The 12834-nt window shown below is 42.4% G+C and overlaps 1 protein-coding gene and 1 pseudogene across 1 annotated transcript in view; one reads left to right on the top strand and one right to left on the bottom strand.

Moving 5' to 3' along the window:
- LOC122894081 (protein only RNase P catalytic subunit) overlaps positions 1-12834 on the top strand; it is a 150953-nt gene that overhangs the window by 123440 nt on the left and 14679 nt on the right. The gene's annotated exons all lie outside the window — the stretch shown is intronic.
- Positions 1516-2071, bottom strand: LOC122894015 (annotated as a pseudogene).

Raw genomic sequence — 12834 nt, 5'->3', positions numbered from 1 at the left:
AGTTATTTTGTTTTGTTTTGTTCTTAACATTTTATTTATTTATTTATTCATTTGATGGACCGCTTCTTGGCCTTTTGGCTAAGATCAGGTGTATTTATTTATTTGAGAGAGAGCGCGTGCATTCGTGAGCAGGGAGGGTCAGAGGGGAAGGGAGAATCTGAAGCAGACTCCACACTGAGCCAGAGCCCGGCACAGGGCTTGATCCCAGGACCACAAGATCATGACCAGAGCCAAAACCAAGAGTTGGACACTTAACCTACTGAGCCACCCAGGCACCCCCTGAACTGATATTAATTTAAACATACGAGGTTGCTCTTTTGTACCTCAAAAATGATAGAATATTGGGACCTTTGTCTGATTCATTTTACAAAGCCTCTGGTGTGTATGTAACATGTCACTTAAGAACACTTAAATGTAGAACTTAAATTAAGAACACTTAAATGTAAATATATAGTGTACAGAGTAATAATAAAACTAATTCTTCTGTACCTACCGTTAAATTAGAACGCTCTCTATGTGCCCTAACTTATTTTTCTTCCTCCTGCTAACCTCTTCTTCGCCCATGCCCACAGCCTGAGTACAGTGTAATATCCTTGCCTTTCTTTGTTTAGGTTTGAAAAACCTGAGTGCAAGTTCAGCCCTAGGCATGTGAGGAAAGACAAGTATTGTCGCTGTTAGATGACAACTCCCCCTGCCCAGAGAAGGTGAACAGAATCTTTGGTTCACGGCTTCTCTGAGAGCTCCTAAGAGTCCCTTCTGGTGAGGTAAGGGCTTAGGGTTATGCATGAGTCTTAGGAAACAGAGGTTTTTACCACAGCGAAGACATCTTGCAGAGTTGTAGTTTGAATGAGTTGTACAACATTGGACAGAAATATGGTCAAACATCACAGGCTGCTGTTTACTGCCTCTAAACTCATGTGGCTTTCCTCCAGTTTTTAAGAGTAGACCAAAGTAAAATGTTCTTGCCTTTTCAGTAAAATGTAAGTCTTCACTGATCCAGGCAGCAAGGCAAGGAGTGGGAGTATAGTAACTCCAGACTTTGCTTAAGACAGCCAAGTATGAGCTCACACAGGCACTTGATTCTCCAGTGAAAATGCTAATGTCATGGCAGTGGGGATCATGGTGATGACTGTCCCTAGTGTGGGCATCTCTCAAGGCACTTTCTAATCCTGATCAATTGCCCTCTGGTTCTTATACACAGCCCTTATCCTGGAATCTCTCTTAACTATCCTTCATGCATTTCCCATTCTCTCTCTCCTATTTCCTGCCTTCCTCTTTCCTGGTTTAGTGTCTGGTGGAAAACATTCTTCAGGAGCTTCCTAAGGAAGGTGCGTGGGAGGTAAAATTTTGGAAGGCATCCATGTCTGAAAGTGTCTTTGTATTATTCTTATATATGAAAGAGTGGCTGAAAATAGATCTCTAGGTTAGAAACATTCTTTCAGAATTTTGAAGACAGTGCTTTGTTTGCAGTGTTGGAAATCTGAAAACGTTTTTTTTTCTTACTGTTATTTGCATTTATTTTATGCAGAATTGACTCCCAAGCCATAATTTTTGTTTCTTCTGGGATATCTTTGTCTTCTGTGCAGCTTCCTCTTCTGGCTTAGGGACAGTCTGCTCTTTCTCAGTAAGGAGCATCTCAGTGTGGCAGGAGAGCTCCTGTTAGGTTAATCTGACCGTGAGCCCTGTAAGTTCTACGCTGCATCTTGGGGGCTTTGTTCACCTGGCTGTGCTCAGTGACCAGAGAATCTACATCTAAACCCTTAAGTTCAGTGTGACTCTGCATTTTTAAGGATGTGCAGTAAAAAATTCAGCATTCTTTGGGCCACCCACCCTTCATCCAGCCCCACACTTTGGCCTGGGCACACCTACCAACTCCACCATTGTAGTGATGGAATGGTATGCATTGCTTCTGCAAAGTGACATCCTTCAGATACTTGGTGGCTTTTTAGATACGCATACCCTTGATGGCTTGGGCAATTTCACGTGTGTTCTTAAAGTGAACACGAAGATTTGAACCTTTTGGTTTGCATGATTTTGTAGGGCTTTCTGGGTCAAGTGAGTAGTGAACCATTTTCAGAGATCACCTCAGGCTGCTTATGGGAAGGACAGAAATCTGAAGACGTTTTGATGCCTGATCTTTTCTATATGGTCTGCTTTTTTCTTTCCGGAAGCTTTTGGAATTGTCTTTTTGTCTCCAGTGTTCTAAGCTTTTACAGGAACATGACTTGATATGGTCTGTTTGCCATTCATTGAGTTGAGTATACAATGGACTATTTAGTTCTTTTAAAAAAAAGAAAAGATTTTATTTTTTTGAGAGAAAGAGAGAGAGTGAGAGAGCGCACAAGCATGGGGGAAGGGCAGAGGAGAGGGAGAAGCAGACTCCCCACTGAACAGGGAGCCTGATGATATGGGACTCAATCCCAGAACCCTGGCATCATGACCTGAGCCGAAGGCAGACACAACTCAGAGAGCCACCCAGGAATCCCATGGACTATTTCATTCTAAAAACTCACTATCTTACTGTTTTAGGAAATGTTCCTTGACTATTTCATTGATGAATCCTCTCTGTTTTCCCTGTTTGTTCCCTCCCTCCCTTCCTCTTTCCCTTCCTTACTCTCTCTCTCTCTTATTCAGATGTTAGATCTCCTAGGCTGGTCCTCTAAATTTCTTATTTTTTATCTCTTTACTCCTTTTCTGGGGAGTCTTTTCTTTTCTTTCTTTCTTTTTTTTTTTTTTAAGATTTTATTTATTTATTTGACAGAGATCACAAGTAGGCAGAGAGGCAGGCGGGGGCGGTATGGGGGAGGGGGAAGCAGGCTCCCTGCTGAGCAGAGCAGAGAGTCCGACAGGACCTGATCCCAGGATCTTGGGATCATGACCTGAGCTGAAGGCGGAGGCTTTAGCCCACTGTGCCACCCAGGTGCCCCAAGGGAAGTCTTTTCCGTATTCTCTTCCTACCCTTCTGTTGATTTTTTTTTTTTTTTAATTCCTGGTAGCAGCCATGTTTTAATTCATAAGAGCCCTTTATTTTCTTCCTTAAAAAAAAAAAAGCTTAATGAATGCATGGTCTCATAGGATTTTCCCCCCCCCCCTCTGGCTTTTTATTTTATTTTATTTTTTTAGATTTTCTTTTTTTTTTTTTTCCTTTTTTTTTTTTTTCCCAATTTATTTATTTTCAGAAAAACAGTATTCATTATTTTTTCACCACACCCAGTGCTCCATGCAAGCTGTGCCCTCTATAATACCCACCACCTGGTACCCCAACCTCCCACCCCCCCGCCACTTCAAACCCCTCAGACTGTTTTTCAGAGTCCATAGTCTCTCATGGTTCACCTCCCCTTCCAATTTACCCAAATTCCCTACTCCTCTCTAACGCCCCTTGTCCTCCATGCTATTGGTTATGCTCCACAAATGAGTGAAACCATATGATAATTGGCTCTCTCTGCTTGACTGATTTCACTCAGCATAATCTCTTCCAGTCCCGTCCATGTTGCTACAAAAGTTGGATATTCGTCCTTTCTGATGGAGGCATAATACTCCATAGTGTATATGGACCACATCTTCCTTATCCATTCATCCGTTGAAGGGCATCTTGGTTCTTTCCATAGTTTGGCGACTGTGGCCATTGCTGCTATAAACATTGGGGTACAGATGGCCCTTCTTTTCACGACATCTGTATCTTTGGGGTAAATACCCAGGAGTGCAATTGCAGGGTCGTAGGGAAGCTCTATTTTTAATTTCTTGAGGAATCTCCACACTGTTCTCCAAAGAGGCTGCACCAACTTGCATTCCCACCAACAGTGGAAGAGGGTTCCCCTTTCTCCACATCCTCTCCAACACATGTTTCCTGTTTTGTTAATTTTGGCCATTCTAACTGGTGTAAGGTGGTATCTCAATGTGGTTTTAATTTGAATCTCCCTGAGGGCTAATGATGATGAGCATTTTTTCATGTGCCTGATAGCCATTTGTATTTCTTGATTGGAGAAGTGTCTGTTCATATCTTCTGCCCATTTTTTGATGTGTTTGTCTGTTTCGTGTGGGTTGAGTTTGAGGAGTTCATTATAGATCCTGGATATCAACCTTTTGTCTGTACTGTCATTTGCAAATATCTTCTCCCATTCCGTGGGTTGCCTCTTTGTTTTTTTGACTGTTTCCTTTGCTGTGCAGAAGCTTTTGATTTTGATGAAGTCCCAGAAGTTTATTTTCGCTTTTGTTTCCTTTGCCTTTGGAGACGTATCTTGAAAGAAGTTGCTGTGGCTGATATCGAAGAGATTACTGCCTATGTTTTCCTCTAAGATTCTGATAGATTCCTGTCTCACGTTGAGGTCTTTTATCCATTTTGAGTTGATCTTTGTGTACGGTGTAAGAGAATGGTCGAGTTTCATTCTTCTACATATGGCTGTCCAGTTTTCCCAGCACCATTTATTGAAGAGACTGTCTTTTTTCCACTGTATATTTTTTCCTGTTTTGTCGAAGATTAATTGACCATAGAGTTGAGGGTCCATATCAGGGCTCTCTACTCTGTTCCACTGGTCTATGTGTCTGTTTTTATGCCAGTACCATGCTGTCTTGGTGATCACAGCTTTGTAATAAAGCTTGAAATCAGGTAAGGTGATGCCGCCAGCTTTATTTTTGTTTTTCAACATTTCCTTAGCGATTCGGGGTCTCTTCTGATTCCATACAAATTTTAGGATTATTTGCTCCAGCTCTTTGAAGAATGCCGGTGGAATTTTGATCGGAATGGCATTAAAAGTATAGATTGCTCTAGGCAGTATAGACATTTTAACAATGTTTATTCTTCCGATCCAAGAGCATGGAATGGTCTTCCATCTTTTTGTGTCTTCTTCAATTTCTTTCATGAGTGTTCTATAGTTCCTCAAGTATAGATCCTTTACCTCTTTAGTTAGGTTTATTCCCAGGTATCTTATGGTTCTTGGTGCTATAGTAAATGGAATCGATTCTCTAATTTCCCTTTCTGTATTTTCATTGTTAGTGTATAAGAAAGCTACTGATTTCTGCACATTGACTTTGTATCCTGCCACGCTGCTGAATTGCTGTATGAGTTCTAGTAGTTTGGGGGTGGAGTCTTTTGGGTTTTCCATATAAAGAATCATGTCATCTGCGAAGAGAGAGAGTTTGACTTCTTCATTACCAATTTGGATACCTTTTATTTCTCTCTGTTGTCTGATTGCTGTTGCTAGGACTTCTAATACTATGTTGAACAAGAGTGGTGAAAGTGGGCATCCTTGTCTTGTTCCTGATCTCAACGGGAAGGCTGCAAGCTTTTTCCCATTGAGGATGATATTTGCTGTGGGTCTTTCATAGATAGATTTGATGAGGTTCAGGAATGTTCCCTCTATCCCTATACTTTGAAGCGTTTTAATCAGGAACGGATGTTGGATTTTGTCAAATGCTTTTTCTGCATCAATTGAGAGGACCATGTGGTTCTTCTCTCTTCTCATATTAATTTGTTGTATCACATTGATTGATTTACGAATGTTGAACCATCCTTGTAGCCCAGGGATGAATCCCACCTGATCATGGTGGATAATCTTTTTAATGTGTTGTTGGATCCTGTTGGCTAGGATCTTGTTGAGAATCTTAGCATCCATATTCATCAGTGATATTGGTCTGAAATTCTCCTTTTTGGTAATCAGAGTTCTTTGGTAGGTAATCAGCTCACTTTGGGGTACCAGCTGAAAAGACGCCTCTTCCTAGTACCCCGCCATCTTGTCCCCCCTCATAGGATTTTTTTAAAGATTTATTTATTTTTAGAGAATGCATGCACACACACACACACACACACGTGCAGAGTGAGAGGCAGAGGGAAAGAATCTCAAGCAGACTCCCTGCTTAATGGGGAGCCCCACTAGGGGCTCAAGCTCATGATCCTGAGATCAAGAGTCAGAGGCTCAAGCAACTGAGCCACTCAGGCCCCCCGTTATCTCATAGGATTTTAGTGATAGGTTTTTATGGGATTTGGGCCTTCTCCCTTTATATATAGGCTTTTGCTTATTTATTTTCCTTATTTGTTTTAGACTCTTCCATTTCACAGGCTCTCCACCCTGTGATGATTCTTTGCTATCTGCTTATGATTAAACATAATCTAAACATAACAGCTGATTAGAAGCTCTGTGTAGGTGGGGTTATTGACTGTTGACTTCACAGTAGGGTGATCTGGGTTGGCCATTTGTTGGGGAATTCCCAATTAGTATCTCTAGGGTTTTTTCCTTTGCCTGGTCAGATTCCCCAAAGGCGTGTTTCCAGTCTCTTGCCTGCAGGGTAAAGGCCTCACCAGTGCCAGTGTTTCTGAGAGCCAAGGAAGGAGACAGGTCTGAGTTTCTCTACATTCTAATTTCAATACGCATATATTCATGTAATCCCTATTTTCAGTATGGGACACACACTGTCAAATGAGCTTAGTACTGTAATCTAGAGATCCTTTGAGGGGCACCTGGGTGGCTCAGTGGGTTAAGCCTCTGCCTTCAGCTCAGGTCATGATCTCAGGGTCCTGGGATCGAGCCCCAGGGAAGCCTGCTTCCCCCCCCCCTCTCTCTGCCTGCTTCTCTGCCTACTTGTGATCTCTGTCAAATAAATAAATAAAATCTTTAAAAAAAAAAAAAAGAGATCCTTTGAACCACCACATCCAGGTAATGAGCCTTTAGACTTCTTATCCCCGCCCCAGCAGAATCAATATGGATGTGGGATTGGAAAGCAAATTTAGGACTCTGATATTGCTTTAATAGCTTTTACCCAGTTCTCCAGAGGTAAGAGATGGACTTCCATTTAGTATGCCTCCTTTGCTTTTAGTTCTGGATTGTTTTGAGAAATTAAATTGGTTCTTAGCTTACCCCTCTTCAAATCTGACTTTGTTGTATCTGCAAGGTTAGTGGCCACCTGTCCATGTCCTTTCCAGCTTCCAGATTTTGTTGCTGCTATCTCCCCTCTTGTTCTCCAAGTTCTTGTGGGTTTGTCATTTTACAAGGCTCTGTATTACAGTTTTACTGGGATTTCTGTTGGGATTGGTATTAGATTGTGTGTGTCTTCTTAACCTCAAAGCTTACGTTCTCCTCACTATTAACAAGCGTTGACAGAGAGATTAACACAAAAATCAGTGAAGTCTGTGAGAATCTCTCTTTCTTTTTCTTCCATTTTGATTCTCTTTCCTTTTGGGGGGGGTGGATACGGTGAGGTTTGAGAGGTCTAAATGTACTAATCCATGCTGTACTTTCTAATAATAGCTAGTTCTTACTGAGTACTTTTCCATGTGCTGTGTAGCTAAATACATCTACATTAATCCTCATAATAACCCAATTTGTATCTCCATTCTACCAATGATGAAACAGAAGCCCAAAGAGGAAATGTGCATTTCCTAAGGTCACACAGTTCTGATACAGTGGAACCAAAATTCGAACCTAGGCAGTCTGACATCAAAGCTTGTTGCTCTTAATTACTATACTATTAAATACTAACTATAAATTGGAAAAGTCTCTTTTATGTCTCTTTTCAATTTTATTTACTGTATAAGCCCTTCCACTGCAGAGCTATAGAGATGACTTGAAACATTAACTGGTGATTACCCAAGGTGTCTCTTTATATTCCTAGGTCTTTTGTCTATTTTGAACTGACAGGATTGTTCCAGAAAACAAAGTCAATAGTCACAATGCACTGTTGTATGTGGCTCTGTGCTAAAACAGAAGTTATGTGAATCAGTGCAGTCAAGGAAAGACTACACAAATTTCCAAGCCTCCACAGTCCCCTCATCTTATGCTATCTCCTCTAGTCATTAAATGGTACCTGTGGGCCTGAACATGTTTACATTCTTTACCACTGTGAGCAGATTACCCCCCATACATGAACTGGATCTGGAACCCTGGAGGAAATTTTTAATAAATTTTGAAAGTGGAAATTAAAATGCATCAAAGTAAGTTAATTTAATCTTCCTGAAATTAGTTTTCGGTCTTCAAAATACTGTCCTTTTCTTCCTCACTGTGATAAAAGAAACGCAAATATCTTACAGAGAAACTAAAAAGACCAAAAAATGTGTGTAAATGTTTGGAGAGAAGTCATTCTGTGAGTCAGGAGTGAAATCTTCTGTCTTCTAGACAGCGCTGACTCTCAGCGAGATGGGGAAATCCATCTTGGCCAATTTAATCATTCTCTAAAAGGCTGGACAACTGTGTGGGTGCTAATGGCATCAGAGAGACACGGTACGCAGGAAACACATCCCACACTTGACAGGATGTTCCCAAGTCAGGAAGGGCATTTCTCTTCCTCAGTAGAATTGTTTCATTGACTAAAGACAACATGAGATCACTGAAATCTCCCCAAAATACCAGAGACTGATGAAAGCAGGATATAGGACATGGTGAGTCTAATGTGATATAGTGGGATCATTTATGACATCATAATAAAGTGATAGTATTTTGTGTACATACTTCCTTCCAAGAGATTTGAAGAACTTTATGGAGTCAATCAGTCACTAAAGTTTTAAATCTTCTGCGTTCAGAGTACATGGTCCCAGAGATGGGAGCAGGACTCTGGTTCACTCCCAGCCTCTCCTCTCTGAAACTCCACCACAAGGCTTTTGAAGCTTCCACTTCTGGAATACCACCCAGAGAAGTTTCCTTCCCTCACCTCACCCCAGCTTCTGCTGCTTCTCTAAAACATTTCCTTTTTTCATCTTCTTCCAAGTACCTATTTTCATCAAGTGTTAATCTAGACCTTACCTGGTATATAGCTCTTGAACAGTTCCAGCAATGAAATTCATTAATCTTCTTTAAGTAAAGAATGATTTCTCCCTCTGTCTCTCTCTCTGTAAGCAGCAGCAGCAGCTGTCATAGGTAGAACTGAGGCCTAGACCCCACCAGTAAGTAGCTGGCAAATGAAAATGTGACAAGAAGCCTTGAGCCACAACTTTGGTGGGTTTTCTGCACTCTTCCTTGGTGGCATTTTCAGAGGTACATAGAAAAATGTCGAATAACAGTCACCTGAGCACTATCTCTAGGGCAGGAATTCTTTTCCTGAAACTTAGCTCAAGAGAACAGTGTTACAAAGACAAAGAAGAGAAGTGAAACTGGTTATGAGCTCACTTGAAGATGTTAGGAACACAGAAACAAGTAGAAAACTCCATTGTTGTAGTGTAAGTTATGACTTGCATTGTTTTTTCTGCTGCAAACTTTGTGGAGAGCGCAGTGTGTCAATTTATAAACATTGTGTCTTCTGAGTCTGTGAGAACATTGCTCCTATAGAGTTTCGTCTATCATTGCATCTCTAAAGTGATTTTATGTTCTCAAAATTGTCAAAATTAATTAATTTTGTGGGGAATAATTGTCAAAATTAATGTACATGAAAGAAAAGGATCCAAAGAAACTTTGTTTACTTTTCTTGCTTTCTCTTGTCTGCTTTTGACTTAAACCTATCATCTCCTAAAACCCAGCCAGATTCAAATAGGAACCCTCCACCCCCCATCCATCCCAGTTCAACCCCCAAGTTACCATGAGGTTGTCTTTAGTGAAGCAATAGCATAAAAAGTGAATGTGTGTTTCCTGGTCTTAGTGTCCAGAAAACTATGTAACTGGTATTAGAAATTGGTATTCTTCTATGCTGGAGCTATATGCAGGCTATTCGTGGTTATTCTAAGAACTTCTTTCTGGTTTTTTTTTTATGGAATTTTAAGTCTCTCCACATACAGATAATGGAAAATAATCTCTTTAACATCAACATTCTATTTTTTTTTAATTTATTTATTTGACAGAGAGAAATCACAAGTAGATGGAGAGGCAGGCAGAGAGAGAGAGAAGCAGGCTCCCCACTGAGCAGAGAGCCCGATGCGGGACTCAATCCCAGGACCCTGAGATCATGACCTGAGCCGAAGGCAGTGGCTTAACCCACTGAGCCACCCAGGCGCCCCAACATTCTATTTTTTTTTTTTTTAAGATTTTATTTATTTATTTATTTGAAAGAGAGAGAGAAAGGGTGAGTTCATATGCACTTGGGCTGGGAAGGGCAGAGGGAGAGGCAGACTCCCTGCAGAGCAGAGAGCCTGATGCGGGGCTCAATCCCTGAGCCAAAGGGTTATGCTTAACCAACTGAGCCACACAGGCACCCCTCAACATTCTATTTAAAATTGATCTGCTTCCTTTCACAGCTCAGGTGCTGCATTATAGCTGTGTGTACGTATAAAGAGGAGACAGGTCAAAAACAAAATCACTTCACATTTTCCTTGGTGTGAGCACTTTATATGGTTTTATCTGAGAAAAATGAGGCCTCCAAACTTAGACCGGCCAAGTGCCATGATGCCTTCCTCCTCAAATACCCTACCTGTTCACAGTTTGCACGTGTAACAGCCGGTGACCATTTTCAGTGGGAACAATTTCTACTTTAATCAAGCTCCCCTTCTACATTAGATCCTTTAAAGAAAACTGTCCACAGCTGAATGCAGGAATCTTTTAACTTCCCATTTCACTCATCGAATACCAGCCAGCATCAGAAGGTGCCTGTGGGGGCGCCTGGGTGGCTCAGTGTGTTAAAGCCTCTGCTTTTGGCTCAGGTCATGATCCCAGGGTCTTGGGATCGAGCCCCACGTCGGGCTCTATGCTCAGCGGAGAGCCTGCTTCCCCCCCTACCCCCCGCCCCCTGCCTGCCTGCCTGCCTGCTTATGATCTCTATCTGTCAAATAAATAAATTTTAAAAAAAAGAAGAAGAAGAAGGTGCCTGGGAATGACGCTGGGTGCCTTATCCACTGGGTAGCGGGCTCTAACTAGCTGAATAGAATTGGGCGAGGGGCTGCCCTTCAGTCAGGCTAAGAGAAGTAAATACAGCTTCTCCTCACCATTCCCCCACCACTCCTCCACACTGAGAGGAGAGAGGCTGGGCTAAAGATTGAGAGGTAGGTGAGAAAGGAAACATACTTCAGCACTAACATGCAGCCTCCCCGGGGCCACCTTATCAAACTGGCCCCTGGTTGCTTCCAAGTCTTTAGAAGGAAGAGTCATTGCCAGAGACCGAGTGCCCTGAAAGCCACATGGTTTTGAGATCCTTTTTCCAATGAGCTATATAGGAATAGGAATTGTATGTGGCTGTGATGTCATTTTATGTTTTTGTTGAGAATGACTTGAGAGGGAAATGTTCATAATACCGTTAAGGATAGTGGTAGAGGGGAGAGGGTGAGAGGGCACCTGATCGCACATTTTAAAAATAAAGCAATCTGAGCAAATAAATGAAACAGGAATGTGAAATTCCTGACTCAGGCCTGGACTCCCCACCCACAGATCCTATACTATTCTATCCTGTAAATTTGGAATGGTATCTTCTGTAGCAAATCAGGAGACTGATATTAGATGACTGCTGGTTCGATTATGATTCCACTTGAAAGTGTCCTTTGACCAAAGGTGAATGTGGAGCAAGGGACAATACTTACTCACCCGGCCTCTCCCTCAGCCAGGATGCTGAGTGCTGAAAACCTCCCACCTGTCCCCACTCCTGCTGCCTCTAGGCACTTCTGGCTTCCGCCCTCTCCTGGTTTTTTACGCTGACTGGCTTGCTCTGGGCGTCCGCAGCCGCAGCCGGCTCCCACTTCCATCCTCACACCAGCTGTATCTCCTCCGTGCTTCTGCCCTCAAGCCTCCCTCTCTCTCCCCCCCACCCCGTCCCTCTGCCAATGACTCACCCCCAGCAACACACAGAAAATAGAAGCTGTCAGGAGGAGTGAACTCGTGTTTCCACACACACACACACACACACACACACACGCGCGCGCGCCCCCGCACCCCCCACAGTCAAACCAGTTTATCTCTGCTCAAATCCATCTCTGTGCTAGAGATGTTCTCTCTCTCACCTGTTCTCTAGATTCTCTGCCTGTTTTCTCGGGAAACTGGTTCCAACAATCATCCCCTCTATGCCTGTATCTTCAGCTTTTAGCTTGCCACTGACTTTTTCTGATCAGAGTATAAATATTGTCAAGTCTCTTCCCTCTTTAAAAACAAAACAAAACAAAAAAAATATCAAACACCTCCTCCCTTCACAGTGAAACTTCTGGAAGTTGGAAATTTCAAAGAGGACACACGACACAGTTTCTGAAATGAAAAAGCAGAATTGATTGTTATTTTTGGTAAGCAAAATAGAGCCATGCTTGTAAGACAGAGTCTCTCTGGACAAAGCAAACTATAAGCGTATGTAGTTTAGGGAACCAATTGAAATATCATTCCTGCCCCCGTGGTGTCATCAAAATGACTCCTCCAGGCTGCAGGCCAAGCTTTGGTGTCTCTGTAAGCACTGATACTTACCCTCTCCTTCATAGTCTTTCTGAGAGACTTCCGTCTCCTGGTTCTCTTTTCATCTCTTGCTGTTCCTCAGTTTACATTAAATTGTTTTCTCTTCACTCTACTCTTCAGAAAAGAATATTCCTCATGTTTCATCCTCAGCTTTATTCCCTTATAAGTCTGTATCCTTCCTGTGATACCTCATCTACTCCGAATGGCTCCACATCTTTATCTCCAGCCCAGAGCCCTCTGCTAAATAGTAGAGTCCTGTCACTGGATGCCCACTGGATATCTCCAGCCTGGGCGTATCGTGAGCTTTTCTTCTCAAAGGTCCTGTCTTGCTACCGTCGTTTGTCCTGTCGTCCCAGTCTTCCTTGGTTTTTCTCTCTCCTCATTTCCCACATGAAATCAATGACTAAGTCTGATCAGCTCTGCTCTACTAACTCTCAGAGGGCTCTCTTCTTTCTGTCTTCACTGCCCCGGCCTCCGTTCTCATCTCTTACTTCAGTTACCGCAGAAGCCCCCTACTTGATCTCCTTGCTCAGCCTTTTTGCAGTTTACAGTTTTGGTC

Source organism: Neovison vison, chromosome 13 (genome assembly GCF_020171115.1).
Source record: "Neovison vison isolate M4711 chromosome 13, ASM_NN_V1, whole genome shotgun sequence".
In the NCBI taxonomy this organism is placed as follows: Eukaryota; Metazoa; Chordata; class Mammalia; order Carnivora; family Mustelidae; genus Neogale; species Neogale vison.
Note: the sequence above shows the minus strand (reverse complement) of the source record. Positions and strands in the feature narration are given on the sequence as shown.